Source organism: Pan paniscus, chromosome 5 (assembly GCF_029289425.2).
Source record: "Pan paniscus chromosome 5, NHGRI_mPanPan1-v2.0_pri, whole genome shotgun sequence".
Classification (NCBI taxonomy): Eukaryota; Metazoa; Chordata; class Mammalia; order Primates; family Hominidae; genus Pan; species Pan paniscus.
Window position 1 is genome coordinate 52757534 of NC_073254.2, and position 13135 is coordinate 52770668.

The window sequence follows — 13135 nt, forward strand, 5'->3', positions numbered from 1 at the left end:
ACAAAGTTTTCAACAAAGTCAAAACTAAAACATACTTTGTTTAGAGCTATATACATAAAACTAAAAAGGGAATCTAGGAAATTAATACAGAAAATTAAAAATAGCAACCAGGCACGGTGGCTCACACCTGTAACCCCAGCACTTTGGGAGGCTGAGGAGGGCAGATAGCTTGAGCTCAGGAGTTCAAGACCAGCCAGGATAATGTGGTGAAACCCCATTTCTACCCAAAATACAAAAAATTAGCCAGGTGTGGTAGCACACATCTGTGGTCCCAGCGACTCGGCCTACTGAGGTGGGAGGATTGCTTGGGCCTGGGAAGCAATGGTTGCAGTGAGCCGAGGTCATGCCACTGTCCTCCAGCCTTAATAACACAGTGAGACTCCCTCTCAAAAAAATTTTTTTTAATTGATTTTATGTCTAATAAATACTGCTCTTGTTCTATATCTTAAGCTAGCTGGTAGGTACATAGGTATTTGTTTTATTAGTAGTCTCTAAGCTGCAGATATTTTCTATTATTCTGAATAATATATATTATTCTGAAAGTCTGTTTAAAGAAACATGTTAAATTCAGAATTTTGAAACTCACATAATAGGAAAGTGATCCAAGACCTGGTACCAAACCCATTTCAGAATATACAGTTGCCCTCAGCCATGATTAATTTCTTTTTTTTGTCTACTATTCTGTGCATTGCAACATATATGCTCTTCCCATTGTTCATGAACTGCTGCATCTTAAAAACCCAGCTGTTCTGATTTTGAGTCTCTCTATATAACTCAAGTCTATATCAACCTGCTCATTTATAAAAGTCAAGAACTTCCACAAAATGATGGATGCTCACTATGATGTAAGTTCTCTAAACACTGAGAAGAGAATAAAAGGTAAGGGCCTTTTAAGTCCCCTGGGACCTTTTCTGCGCGTTTAAAACAAAAACCTTTAATTTTCTTCAGACATTTAAGTTATTTAACCAAAACCTACTTACATTCAAGGTTTGTAGCTTACATCAGATAATTTAAAATAGATTGGAAAAGAAAAAAGTAATTTTACATATATCTTCTATGCAACTCATTTATTTTCCAAAGTTGGACATGTTTGTACTTAAGCCCTCATCTCGTATGCCTTCACTAATTGCTTTGCTCTCTGTAGCTGAGTAAAGCCACCCACAGAGAAGAAAGGAAGGGAGAAGAGGGAGAGAGGATGAATTTTTCTGGTGATGAATTCCTTGATTATGAAGCTTAATTCCAAAGCAACAAGCAAAAACACCGGTGAAATTACCTGTAAGGACAGTTTCCTGGCAGAGAAGGAGCTCAGAGAGAAGCTCCCTGTGACTTTGGAAAGAAACAGAAGTGGAGTATATTTAGAAGGTAAGTTATGGTACTTCCATCTCCTGGAAAAAGGGCAGTATTCTTTGATTTGGAAGAGAGAATGAAAGGAAGTGGTATAAGATGTACAGTAAATTGAGCTGAGACATAACACTGTAGACAGGTTATGCTGCAGCAACTGACAGGCCCCTACTCTCTCAGTGGCTTAACATAGCACACATTTATTTTTTCAGTCACCCTATGTATTCAGTGACGATCAGCCAGGAGGCTCTGCTCATTGTATCACTCAGGGATCCCAGTGACAGAGGCTTCATACTGACATGTGCTTCCCCAATCACAGCCGCAGTGGGAAGAGAGTAAGCTGGGCACAGGCTCTTAAAACTCTTCCCCAAAAGTAATGCATGTCACTTTGTACATATTTCATTGTCTAAGACAAGTCACACGGTCTTATCTAACTTCAGAGGGGACTAGAAAGCACAACCCTGCTGTGTGCTTGGGAAAAGCTCCAGGGAGAAAAAATGGGGTATTTGGTGAACAACATTTAATGTCTACTACAAACATTAAGCCTGGATGAAAGAGCATTTAACAGACAGGTACATCTGGTCATCTGTTTCAAGTATTTAAAGTATTTCAATGTATGAATATTCTAAGATTTATATATCTATTCTCTTGCTGAAGGACATTTAGATTGTTACCAATGTTTTCTTTGCCATTACAAACAAAGATGTCTTCTTGTATTCCCAGGTAAGAGTTTCTTAAAGGAATACTTAAGATTTCTATGTATGTGGAAGTGGAATTACACTCATGGCTATGAGTTAACTTCAACTTCCCTAGACATTGCTAAATTTTTCACCAAAGTGGTTGTAAAACTTTATACTCTCTCCTTGAAGAGGTCCTTCAAATCCCTTGTAAGTTGGATTCCTAGGTATTTTATTCTCTTTGTAGCAATTGTGAATGGGAGTTCACTCATGATTTGGCTCTCTGTTTATCTGTTATTGGTGTATAGAAATGCTTGTGATTTTTGCACATTGATTTTGTAATCTGAGACTTTGCTGAAGTTGCTTATCAGCTTAAGGAGATTTTGGGTTGAGACGATGGGATTATCTAAATATACAATCATGTCATCTGCAAACAGAGACAATTTGACTTCCTCTCTTCCTATTTGAATATCCTTTATGTCTTTCTCTTGCCTGATTGCCCTGGCCAGAACTTCCAATACTATGTTGAATAGGAGTGGTGAGAGGGCATCCTTGTCTTGTGCTGGTTTTCACAGGGAATGCTTCCAGCTTTTGCCCATTCAGTATGATATTGGCTGTGGTTTTGTCATAAATAGCTCTTATTATTTTGAGATACGTTCCATCAATACCTAGTTTACTGAGAGTTTTTAGCATGAAGGGGTGTTGAATTTTATCGAAGGCCTTTTCTGCGTCTATTGAAATAATCATGTGGTTTTTGTCACTGGTTCTGTTTATGTGATGGATTATGTTTATTGATTTGCGTATGTTGAACCAGCCTTGCATCCCAGGGATGAAGCTGACTTGCTTGTGGTGGATAAGCTTTTTGATGTGTTGCTGGATTCGGTTTGCCAGTATTTTACTGAGGATTTTTGCATAGATGTTCATCAGGGATATTGGCCTGCAATTTTCTTTTTTCTTTCTTTTTTTTTTTTTTTTTTTTTTGAGACGAAGTTTTGCTCTTGTTGCCCAGGCCGGAGTGCAGTAGCGAAATCTCAGCTCACTGCAGCCTCCGTCTGCCCAGCTCAAGCAATTCTCCTGCCTCAGCCTCCCAAGTAGCTGGGATTACAGGCGGCTGCCACCACGCCTGGCTAATTTTTTTGTATTTTTAGTAGACACAGGGTTTCACCTTGTTGGTCAGGTTGGTCTTGAACTCCTGACCTCAGGTGATCCACCGGCCTCAGCCTCCCAAAGTGCTGGGATTACAGGCATGAGCCACCACGCCCGGCTGAAATTTTCTTTTTTTTGTTGTTGTGTCTCTGCCAGGTTTTGGTATCAGGATGATGCTGGCCTCATAAAATGAGTTACAGAGGAGTCCTTCTTTTTCTATTGTTTGGAATAGTTTCAGAAGGAATGGTACCAGCTCCTCTTTGTACCTCTGGTAGAATTTGGCTGTGAATCCTTTTGGTCCTGGGCTTTTTTTTGGTTGGTAGGCTATTAATTACTGCCTCAATTTCAGAATTTGTTATTGGTCTATTCAGGGATTCGACTTCTTCCTGCTTTAGTCTTGGGAGGGTGTATGTGTCCAGGAATTTATCCATTTCTCCTAGGTTTTCTACTTTATTTGCTTAGAGTGCTTATAGTATTCTCTGATGGTAGTTTGTATTTCTGTGGGATCAGTGGTGATATCCCCTTTATCATTTTTTTATTGTGTCTATTTGATTCTTCTCTCTTTTCTTCTTTATTAGTCTGGCTAGTGGTCTATCTATTTTGTCAATCTTTTCAAAAAACCAGCTCCTGGATGCATTGATTTTTTGAAGAGTTTTTCATGTCTCTATCTCCTTCAGTTCTGCTCTCATCTTAGTTATTTCTTGTCTTCTGCGAGTTTTTGAATTTGTTTGCTCTTGCTTCTCTAGTTCTTTTAATTGTGATGTTAGGGTGTCGATTTTAGGCCTTTCCTGCTTTCTCCTGTGGGCAAGTGCTATAAATTTCCATCTGAACACTGCTTTAGCTGTGTCCCAGAGATTCTGGTATGTTGTGTCTTTGTTCTCATTGGTTTCAAAGAAATTATTTATTTCTGCCTTAATTATATTATTTACCCAGTAGTCATTCAGGAGCAGTTGTTCAGTTTCCATGTAGTTGAGCGGTTTTGAGTGAGTTTCTCCACTGCTCAAGGAAATAAGAGAGGACACAAACAAATGGAAAAACATTCCATTTGTTTTTCATGGACAGGAAAAATCAGTATCGTGAAAATGGCCATACTGCCCAAAGTAACTTATAGATTCAATGCTATCCCCATCAAGCTCCATTGAATTTCTTCATAGAATTAGAAAAAACTACTTTAAATTTCACATGGAACCAAAAAAGAGCTTGTATAGCCAAGACAATCCTAAGAAAAAAGAACACAGCTGGAGGCATTATCCTACCTGACTTCAAACTACACTACAAAGCTACAGTAACCAAAACAGCATGGTACTGGTACCAAACAGATATATGGACCAATGGAACAGAACAGAGGCCTCAGAAATAATGCCACATATCTACAACCATCTGATCTTTGACAAACCTGACAAAAACAAGCAACGGGGAAAGGATTCCCTATTTAATAAATGTGCTGGGAAAACTCGCTAGCCACATGCAGAAAACTGAAACTGAACCCCTTCCTTACACTTTATACAAAAATTAACTCAAGATGGATTAAAGTCTTAAATATAAGACCTAAAACTATAAAAACCCTAGAAGAAAACGTAGGCAGTACCATTCAGGACATAGGCATGGGCAAAGACTTCATGACTAAAACACGAAAAACAATGGCAACAAAAGCCAAAATTGACAAATGGGATCTAATTAAACTAAAGAGCTTCTGCACAGCAAAAGAAACCACCATCAGAGTGAACAGGCAACCTACAGAATGGGAGAAAATTTTTGCAATCTATCCATCTGACAAAGGGCTAATATCCAGAATCTACAATGAACTCAAACAAATTTACAAGAAAAAAACAAACAACCCCATCAAAAAGCATGCAAAGGATATGAACAGACACTTCTCAAAAGAAGACATTTATGCCAACAAACGTATGAAAAAAAGCTCAACATCACTGGCCATTACAGAAATGCAAATCAAAACCACAACGAGATACCATCTCATGCCAGTTAGAATGGCGATCATTAAAAAGTCAGGAAACAACAGATGCTGGAGAGGATGTGGAGAAATAGGAACACTTTTACACTGTTGGTGGGACTGTAAACTAGTTCAACCATTGTGGAAGTCAATGTGGCGATTCCTCAAGGATCTAGAACTAGAAATACTATTTGACCCAGCCATCTCATTACTGGGTATATACCCAAAGGATTATAAATCATGCTGCTATAAAGAGACATGCACACATATGTTCACAATAGCAAAGACTTGGAACCAACCCAAATGCCCATCAATGATAGACTGGATAAAGAAAATGTGGCACATATACACCGTGGAATACTATGCAGCCATAAAAAGGATGAGTTCATGTCCTTTGCAGGGACATGGATGGAGCTGGAAATCATCATTCTCAGCAAACTAACACAGGAACAGAAAACCAAACCCCACATGTTCTCACTCATAAGTGGGAGTTGAACAATGAGAACACATGGACACAGGGAGGGGAACATCACACACAGGGGCCTGTCAGGGGGTGGGGATCTAGGAGAGGGATAGCATTACGAGAAATATCTAATGTAGATGATGGGTTGATGGGTGCAGCAAACCACCATGGCATGTGTATACCTATGTAACAAACCTGCACATTCTGCACATGTATCCCAGAACTTAAAGTATAATAAAAAAATAAGAAAATAAAATTTTGTGCCAAAAAAAAAAACCTTTATACTCTCAACTAATTGCTCCACATCCTCACCAACTCCTGGTAATGTCAGACAGGTAAGTGTGAAATGGGATCTCAATGTGATTTTAGCTTTTAACTTTTTTGTTGGGTGAAGTTGAACATTTTTTTTTTCTCTTTTTTTCCCTCTGGAATCATTCTCAATTTCTCTTCTGTAAACTATTTTTATCTTTTGCCTATTTTTCTATTATCTTTCTAATTGATTTTCAGGATGCCAAGCTTTTGTAGGTCAATTTATTGAGTTGAAATATTTAATCTTTTTCTTTATGACTTATGCTTTTCCCTTTTCAAAAAAATTCTATTATTGTTGTTGTTGTTGAGACATGGTCTCATTCTGTCATCCAGGCTGGAGTGCAGTGGTACGATCATGGTTCACTACAGCCTTGGACTCCCAGGCTCAAGCAATCCTCCTGCCTCAGCCTCTCGAGTAGCTGGAACCATAGGCAGGTGCCACCATGCCTGGCTAATTTTTTAAATTTTTTATAGAGACAAGGTCCCATTTTGTTGCCCAGGCTGGTCTTGAACTCCTGGGCTCAAGCAATCCTCCTGCTTCAGCCTCCCAAAGTGCTGGGGTTATAGGCATGAGCCACCACGCCTGGCAAACTTTTCCTTTCTTGTTTATAAGTTCTTTCCTACACCAAATTCATAAAGATATTTTCCTAATTTTCTCCTAAAATTTCTCAATTTTTTCTTTTTATGTTTGTTTCTTTAATCTATTCAGAATTTATTTTTAGTATGCTGTGAGATGAGGATTTTCATCTTTTATTTATAAATATGACTAATTTCCCCAATAGTATTTAGTGAACAGCCCATCCTTTCCCCCACTAATTTATGTTACTTTAGTCACATATGAAGTTTTTGTATATATTTGCATCTCCGTTTAAGATCTGTATTCTGAGGCTGGAAATGGTGGCTCATGCCTGTAATAATCCCAGCTCTTTGGGAGGCGGAGGCAGGCGGAGCACTTGAGGCCAGGAGTTTGAGACCAGCTTGGCCAACATGATGAAACCCCATCTCTACTAAAAATACAAAAATTAGCTGGGTGTGATGGTGCATGCCTGTAATCCCAGCCATTGGGAGGCTGAGGCAGGAGAATCGCTTGAACTTGGGAAGTTAAGGTTGCAGTGGGCCGAGATCATGCCACTCCACTACAGCCTAGGCAACAAAGCGAGACACTGTCTCAAAAAAACAGAAATAAAAACAAAAAAAGATCTGTATTCTGTTTCACTGGTTGATTTGACTAGCCTTGTGCCTTTACCATGCTGTCTTAATTACCATAATTTTAAAGTAATTGTAAATCTTAGTTAGCTCCTCTTCTCCCCCTCCTTTTCCTTTTCTTTTTTCTTTTACATTGTCATATATTCTTGGCCCTTTCAGGAAAATTTTTTATTTTAAGTTTTCAAACATACTGGCATACAATATTTCACAGTATAGCTCTTTCTCATTCAAAGTATTATTTATTATACCTTGCCTTTCTTTTTTGCCCAGTTCTATACAGGTTTATCTATTTTATTAGTGCTCTTAAAGAACCAACGTTGGGTTTTGTTGATTCTTTTCCTTATTTCCTGTTTTACTAAATTCCTGTCTTCTCTTTATTATTTTCTTCCTCCTGCTCCTTTGGATTTATTCTATTTTTTTCCTAACTACTTGAAATGAATGTTTAACTCACTAATCTTTTTCTTTTCTAAAAAATGTATTTAAAGCTAATATAGTATTTTACTTCTAACTCCTGTTTCACCTTTACAATTTTTTGATATTTAGTGTTTTGAAGAGTACCAGTCAGGTATTGTGTAGAATGTCCCTCAATTTGGGTTTGTCTGATATACAGTATTTTAAAAGTTAATCATTTCTAAATATTTTATAATTTCCTTTATCATTTTTCCTTTGACCCACGAATTATTCAGAAGTACGTTTTCAACTTTCTAAACATCGTTTTTCAAGTTGTCTTTCTGTTACTGATTTTTAATTAAATTGCAATGTGGAAAAAAAACTGTGGTGTGTCCGATGTGACTTCGTAAAATCTTAGATTTACTTTGTGGTCTAGTACATGGCTAATTCTTATGAATGTCTTATGTGTGCCTCAAAAGAATGTATATTCTCTAATTTGGGGGATGTACGGTTCTATATATATTTATTAGATCAAAATTGCCAATTGTATTATTCGAATATTTATATGCTTACTAATTACTGGGAGATGTTTGTTAAAATCTCCTGCGGTCAGGCGCGGTGGCTCACGCCTGTAATCCCAGCACTTTGGGAGGCTGAGGTGGGCGGATCACAAGGTCGGGAGTTCCAGAGCAGCCTGGCTAATGTGGTGAAACCCCGTCTCTACTATAAATACAAAAATTAGCTGGGCATGGTGGCGCGCACCTGTAATCCCAGCTACTCAGGAGACTGAGGCAGGATAATCGTTTGAACACGGGAGGTGGAGGTTGCAATGAGCTGAGATTGCGCCACTGCACCCCAGCCTGGGCGACAGAGTGAGACTGTCTTGAAGAAAAAAAAAATCTCCTGTTATGACTATGACTATAGATTTGTCAGTTTTTCCTACAATTCTGTTGATTTTTGCTTTATGTATTTTGAGACCACATCATCATGTACATCATCTTAGAAATTATATCTTCCTGGTAGATTGAACCTTTCATCATTATGTATTACTGTTCGTTATTCTTAACAATGTTTTTGCCCTAAAGTCTATGTTGTCTGATGTCAAGTAACTATAACACCTTTACATTGTCTACTATTTCCTTAGTATCATGTCACTTTCTATTTTTCTGGTCTCTTGTAAATAATATAATAGATTTTTAAAAGATTCAGTGTCCTTAACTGGCAGTGCGTATTTTAACTGGCAGATTTACATGACTCCCATTAATTGTTATTACTAATTTATTTGAACTCGCTTTTATTTTCTATTTACATGTTTTTTCTTTGCTGTTTCTCTTACCTTTCTGCCCATTCTGCTCCAGTTTTCTTTCTTTTTTTTTTTTTTTTTTTCTGAGATGGAGTCTCGCTCTGTCACCCAGGCTGCAGTGCAGTGGTGCTATCTCGGCTCACTGCAAGCTCCACCTCCTGGGTTCATGCCATTCTCCTGCCTCAGCCTCCCAAGTAGCTCGGAATACAGGTGCCTGCTACCACACCCGGCTAATTTTTTTATTTTATATATTTTTTATTTTTAGTAGAGATGGGGTTTCACCATGTTAGCCAGGATGGTCTCGACCTCCTGACATCGTGATCTGCCCGCCTTGGCCTCCCAAAGTGCTGGCATTACAGGTGTGAGCCACCACACCTGGCCTCTGCTCCAGTTTTCTAAGAATGGATAGATTATTTCATTTCCCCCACCAGCTATCCCAACTGATTTGGTTTGGAGGTTATATATACATTAAATTTTTATCCTTTTATGTCTCTTAAATTTTAGGCAAGCATACCAGATTTAATAATCTCTAAAATTAATAATTATATATTCCTTCTCCTGACCAATATAAAAGACCTTAACACATTTTTGCAATTAAAAATAGTTTTGACACATAATATTTGTACATACTTATGGAGTACATGTGATATTTTATTACATGCATAGAATGTACAATGATCAAGTCAGAGTATCCCTCGCCTCAAGTATTTGTTGTTTCTATGTACTGAGAACATCTCATGTCCTCTCTTTAAGCTATTCTAAAATACACAATACATTGTTATTAACTGTAGTCCCCTACTCTACCGTCAAACATTAGAACTTATTCCTTCTATCTAACTGTATATTTGTACCCTTTAACCAGTCTCCCTTTATCCCTTCACCCTCCCAACCCCAAACACACACAAAACCTTCCCAGCCTCTGATGCCTATTTTTTTACTCTCTACCTCCATGAGATCAACTTTTTAAGCTCCCAATTATGAGTAACAACATATGATATCTGTCTATCTGTGCCTGGCTTATTTCACTTAACATAATGACCTCCAGTTCCATCCATGTTGCTGCAAATGAAAGTATTTCATTCTTTTTTTTTTTATATACTTTAAGTTTTAGGGTACATGTGCACAACGTGCAGGTTTGTTACATATGTATACATGTGCCATGCTGGTGTGCTGCACCCATTAACTCGTCATTTAGCATTAGGTATATCTCCTAATGCTATCCCTCTCCCCATCCCCCACCCCACAACAATCCCCAGTGTGTGATGTTCCCCTTCCTGTGTCCATGTGATCTCATTGTTCAGTTCCCACCTATGAGTGAGAACATGCAGTGTTTGGTTTTTTGTCCTTGCGATAGTTTGCTGAGAATGATGGTTTCCAGCTTCATCCATGTCCCCACAAAGGACATGAACTCATCATTTTTTATGGCTGCATAGTATTCCATGGTGTGTATGTGCCATATTTTCTTAATCCAGTCTATCATTGTTGGACATTTGGGTTGGTTCCAAGTCTTTGCTATGGTGAATAGTGCCGCAATAAACATACGTGTGCACGTGTCTTTATAGCAGCATGATTTATAATCCTTTGGGTATATACCAAGTAATGGGATTGCTGGGTCAAATGGTATTTCTAGTTCTAGATCTCTGAGGAATCGCCACACTGACTTCCACAATGGTTGAACTAGTTTACAGTCCCACCAACAGTGTAAAAGTGTTCCTATTTCTCCACATTCTCTCCAGCACCTGTTGTTTCCTGACTTTTTAATGATCGCCATTCTAACTGGTGTGAGATGGTACCTCATTGTGGTTTTGATTTGCATTTCTCTGATGGCCAGTGATGATGAACATTTTTTCATGTGTTTTTTGGCTGCATAAATATCTTCTTTTGAGAAGTGTCTGTTCATATCCTTTGCCCACTTTTTGATGGGGTTGTTTGTTTTTTTCTTGTAAATTTGTTGGAGTTCATTGTAGATTCTGGATATTAGTCCTTTGTCAGATGAGTAGGTTGCAAAAATTTTCTCCCATTCTGTAGGTTGCCTGTTCACTCTGATGGTAGTTTCTTTTGCTGTGCAGAAGCTCTTTAGTTCAATTAGATCCCATTTGTCAATTTTGGCTTTTGTTGCCATTGCTGTTGGTGTTTTAGACATGAAGTCCTTGACCATGCCTATGTCCTGAACGGTATTGCCTAGGTTTTCTTCTAGGGTTTTTATGATTTTAGGTCTAACGTGTAAGTCTTTAATCCATCTTGAATTAATTTTTGTATAAGGTGTAAGGAAGGGATCTAGTTTCAGCTTTCTACATATGGCTAGCCAGTTTTCCCAGCACCATTTATTAAATAGGGAATCCTTTCCCCATTGCTTGTCTTTGTCAGGTTTGTCAAAGATCAGATAGTTGTAGATATGCAGCATTATTTCTGAGGGCTCTGTTGTGTTCCATTGGTCTATATCTCTGTTTTGGTACCAGTACCTTGCTGTTTTGGTTACTGTAGCCTTGTAGTATAGTTTGAAGTCAGATAGCGTGATGCCTCCAGCTTTGTTCTTTAGGCTTAGGATTGACTTGGCAATGCGGGCTTTTTTTTGGTTCCATATGAACTTTAAAGTAGTTTTTTTCCAATTCTGTGAAGAAAGTCATTGGAAGCTTGATGGGGATGGCAATGAATCTATAAATTACCTTGGGCAGTGTGACCATTTTCACGATATTGATTCTTCCTACCCATGAGCATGGAATGTTCTTCCATTTGTTTGTATCCTCTTTTATTTCATTGAGCAGTGGTTTGCAGTTCTCCTTGAAGAGATCCTTCACATCCCTTGTAAGTTGGATTCCTAGGTATTTTATTCTCTTTGAAGCAATTGTGAATGGGAGTTCACTCATGATTTGGCTCTCTGTTTGTCTGTTACTGGTGTATAAGAATGTTTGTGATTTTTGCACATTGATTTTGTATCCTGAGACTTTGCTGAAGTTGCTTATCAGCTTAAGGAGATTTTGGGCTGAGACAGTGGGGTTTTCTAGATATACAATCATGTCATCTGCAAACAGGGACAATTTGACTTCCTCCTTTCCTAATTGAATGCCCTTTATTTCCTTCTCCTGACTGATTGCCCTGGCCAGAACTTCCAACACTATGTTGAATAGGAGTGGTGAGAGAGGGCACCCCTGTCTTGTGCCAGTTTTCAAAGGGAATGCTTCCAGTTTTTGTCCATTCAGTATGATATTGGCTGTGGGTTTGTCATAGATAGCTCTTATTATTTTGAGATACATCCCATCAATACCTAATTTATTGAGAGTTTTTAGCATGAAGTGTTGTTGAATTTTGTCAAAGGACTTTTCTGCATCTACTGACATAATCATGTAGTTTTTGTCTTTGGTTCTGTTTATATGCTGGATTACGTTTATTGATTTTCGTATGTTGAACCAGCCTTGCATCCCAGGGATGAAGCCCACTTCATCATGGTAGATAAGCTTTTTGATGTGTTGCTGGATTCGGTTTGCCAGTATTTTGTTGAGGATTTTTGCATCAATGTTCATCAAGGATATTGGTCTAAAATTCTCGTTTTTTGTTGTGTCTCTGCCAGGCTTTGGTATCAGGATGATGCTGGCCTCATAAAATGAGTTAGGGAGGATTCCCTCTTTTTCTGTTGATTGGAGTAGTTTCAGAAGGAATGGTACTAGCTCCTCCTTGTACCTCTGGTAGAATTTGGCTGTGAATCCATCTGGTCCTGGACTTTTTTTGGTTGGTAAGCTATTAATTATTGCCTCAATTTCAGAGCCTGTTATTGGTCTATTCAGAGATTCAACTTCTTCCTGGTTTAGTCTTGGGAGACTGTATGTGTCCAGAATTTATCCATTTCTTCTAGGTTTTCTAGTTTATTTGCGTAGAGGTGTTTATAGTATTCTCTCATTGTAGTTTGTATTTCTGTGGGATCGGTGGTGATATCCCCTTTGTCATTTTTTATTGCGTCTATTTGATTCTTCTCTCTTTTCTTCTATATTAGTCTTGCTAGCAGTCTATCAATTTTGTTGAGCTTTTCAGAAAACCAGCTCCTGGATTCATTTATTTTTTGAAGGGTATTTTGTGTCTCTATTTCCTTCAGTTCTGCTCTGATCTTAGTTATTTCTTGCCTTCTGCTAGCTTTTGAATGTGTTTGCTCTTGCTTCTCTAGTTCTTTTAATTGTGATGTTAGGGTGTCAATTTTAGATCTTTCCTGCTTTCTCTTGTGGGCATTTAGTGCTATAAATTTCCCTCTACACACTGCTTTGAATGTGTCCCAGAGAGTCTGGTATGTTGTCTCTTTGTTCTCGTTGGTTTCAAAGAACATCTTTATTTCTGCCTTCATTTTGTTATCTACCCAGTAG

General features: G+C 38.2%; 1 protein-coding gene across 6 annotated transcripts in view; it reads right to left on the bottom strand.

The window, feature by feature from the left end:
- The window catches only part of BTBD9 (BTB domain containing 9), a 483830-nt gene that overhangs the window by 116845 nt on the left and 353850 nt on the right, over positions 1 to 13135 (bottom strand). The gene's annotated exons all lie outside the window — the stretch shown is intronic.